Source organism: Nicotiana sylvestris, chromosome 11, assembly GCF_000393655.2.
Source record: "Nicotiana sylvestris chromosome 11, ASM39365v2, whole genome shotgun sequence".
Taxonomy (NCBI): Eukaryota; Viridiplantae; Streptophyta; class Magnoliopsida; order Solanales; family Solanaceae; genus Nicotiana; species Nicotiana sylvestris.
Genome location: NC_091067.1, coordinates 160,980,382 through 160,982,893, shown reverse-complemented (window position 1 = coordinate 160,982,893; position 2,512 = coordinate 160,980,382). Strand labels below are relative to the sequence as shown.

Sequence of the window (2,512 nt, the reverse complement as noted above, 5' to 3'; positions counted from 1 at the left end):
CTCCTTCAAAGAATCAATCAATGGAATATTTACCTGGATTTGTTTCAGCATCACCAAGAATTTCTTGTATTTTTCCTCTTTCTGGTATTTGGCCAGCCTCTGAGGGAATGGTGATGGAGGTCTCTTCTTCCCAATGATTTGGGTTTTCCTTTGTCAGAAACCACCTCAACTACCAGTTCCTGGGCTATCTCAACTTCTTTCTCAGCCTCAATCTGTGTGTTGGTTTCTTCTTGGGCAGGCTACACTGTTACCTCTATTAGTTTCGTTGAATCATCTAGCTCAATGGGCACTAGTATAAGTGTCTCATCCTGTATGCTTTCTCGAGCCCTCTCTTGCTCCAAGCCTAAGTCTCTGCCATTACGTAGACTCACTGCCATCAGCTGTTTCGGGCCTTGATCTTTTGGATTTACCTGCATGTCTGCAGGCAATGTCCCATGAGGATGATTATTCAAAGACATCGAAATCTGGCCCATCTACACTTTAATATTCTTTATAGCTGACTCATCACATCTACTCTTTCACTCATTTTCGCATTTGACCTAATAACCTGCTACATCATTGCCTCGAGTCTATCAAACTCATCTTCCTATCTCCCACCATGTTGCTGCTGAGGAGGATGATAACCCTGCTGCTGATTTTGATTGTTGTATCCCTGTGGCCTTTGGTATGGTTCCATATTATTGTGAGGTCGCGTGCCTCCCATATTTCCATTGTTGAGTTGTGGCTAGACTGGACTGTATGACTAATTCTATTGGCCCCAATTCTGACCACTTTGTCTCTGGCCCCCATAATTAGACACATAATTATTGTCTTCAGGGTAATGATGATGATCACTTTCTGCATTCCATTGGCCACCAATTGGCTGACTAATGCAAGATGTACGTAAGCCCCCATTGGTAGTATCTACAATTTGCACCTGCTGCTTCTGCCCTGACTCTTCCACCTTTTTGGTGAGTATACTCATTTATGTCATTAAGGTAGCCATATTTTCAGCAAGAGTGTTGGACCGATCTAAGGGCACTGAGTGAACCACTGGAGTGATAGATGCATTCCTAGTTGTCCACCCTGAATTCTGTGTCATCTTGTCAAGTAGGCTCTGGCTTTCTCTCCATGTTTTGCTCAAGAATGCTCCACCAGTTGAAGCATCAACATTAGCCTTCATGCTATCTGTCAAACCCATGTAAAATCGCTGCCCCAACATCTGATCTGGAATACCGTGGTGCGGACATATAATCAATATTCCTTTGAATCGCTCCTATGTTTCTTGCAGTGTCTCCATTGATTTCTGTTTGAAGCTCAAAATTTCATCAATTTGCTAAGCAATCTTGTTGGATGGATGAAACTTATTCACAAATTACTTGACTAACTCTTCCCAAGTCGTGATGGAATTAATGGGTAGTGAACTTAGCCAAGTCTGGGCAGCTCCTGTCACTGAGAATGGAAATAACAACAGCTTTATTGCTTCATGAGTTACGTGGGGTTGCCTTTGAGTTTTGTAGATTGACAGGAAATTCTTCAAGTGTTTTTGAGGATCTTCAATGTATGACCCCGAAAATAGTCCCTTATTTTGCAACAAGTGCAACATGTTGTTCGTGATTTGAAAAGATTTGGCCTGTATCTGCGGGACTAATATCGTTGTGGCCAAATTCTCTATCGTGAGTTGTGCCCAGTCATATAGAGCAGCCTCTGGCAGAAGAGGTGCCACTACTGGAGCTACTGGCGTTGTTGGGTCTACCATGATATCCCTCATGTCTGGTTCGAGTTGTTCAGTTGATTGTTGTTGTTTGTTTTTCCAGTTTGCCCGATTCAAGGCCTTGAAAACTTTCTCGGGATCTGATAATGCTTCAAATACTTTACCAGTTCTTAATGAGTTTCTAGGCATGCACCTGTACAACCAAGTCAACAAACGTTAAAATTTCAATGTATAGATTGAAAATAAAGAAAACTGACTACACTAAGAATTTTTGTATTTCTTTCAATTGTAACTGATAACACCATTAATTCTCTGGCAACAACGCCAAAATTTGATCACGCCCAACTATGTCTTATGAAAAGGACAAGCGGTCATTACAAATATAATCCGAGTATTTAGCCTAGAGTCGAATCCCACAGGGAATTAACCTACCCATTGCTCTTGTCAGACTCACTGAATTCTCCGTAATCAACTTTCCAGATATTTTGAATAACAATTGGTGATATTTTTACTAACTATAACTGAATGAAATTTAAGTAAACTAAAAGTTAACTATAACTGGGTTGTAAACAAATAAGAAAAGGATCTAAGGTTGTGATTTCCCCTATTGATGGAATCCCTTCTTGTTATGTTTCATATAGAATTGCCTTATCGTTTCTATCGATCATGAGCACTCTTACTATTGTAAATCTCTCCCGAGTAATTACGATAATTTACTAGACGCTCTCTCCCGAGTTACGCTAGCTGGATTTTATTACAACTCACTTTAGATCACACCCAAGGTTTTGTTATCTATAATCCCACCTTTAAACCCTCGGT

General features: G+C 40.6%; 1 non-coding gene across 1 annotated transcript; it reads left to right on the top strand.

The window, feature by feature from the left end:
• The first annotated feature begins 1,211 nt into the window (after positions 1–1,211).
• On the top strand, positions 1,212–1,317 carry LOC138882466 (small nucleolar RNA R71). Its single transcript, XR_011404069.1, has one exon. It is a non-coding gene; the product is annotated as a small nucleolar RNA R71 (small nucleolar RNA).
• The last annotated feature ends 1,195 nt before the right edge of the window (positions 1,318–2,512 follow it).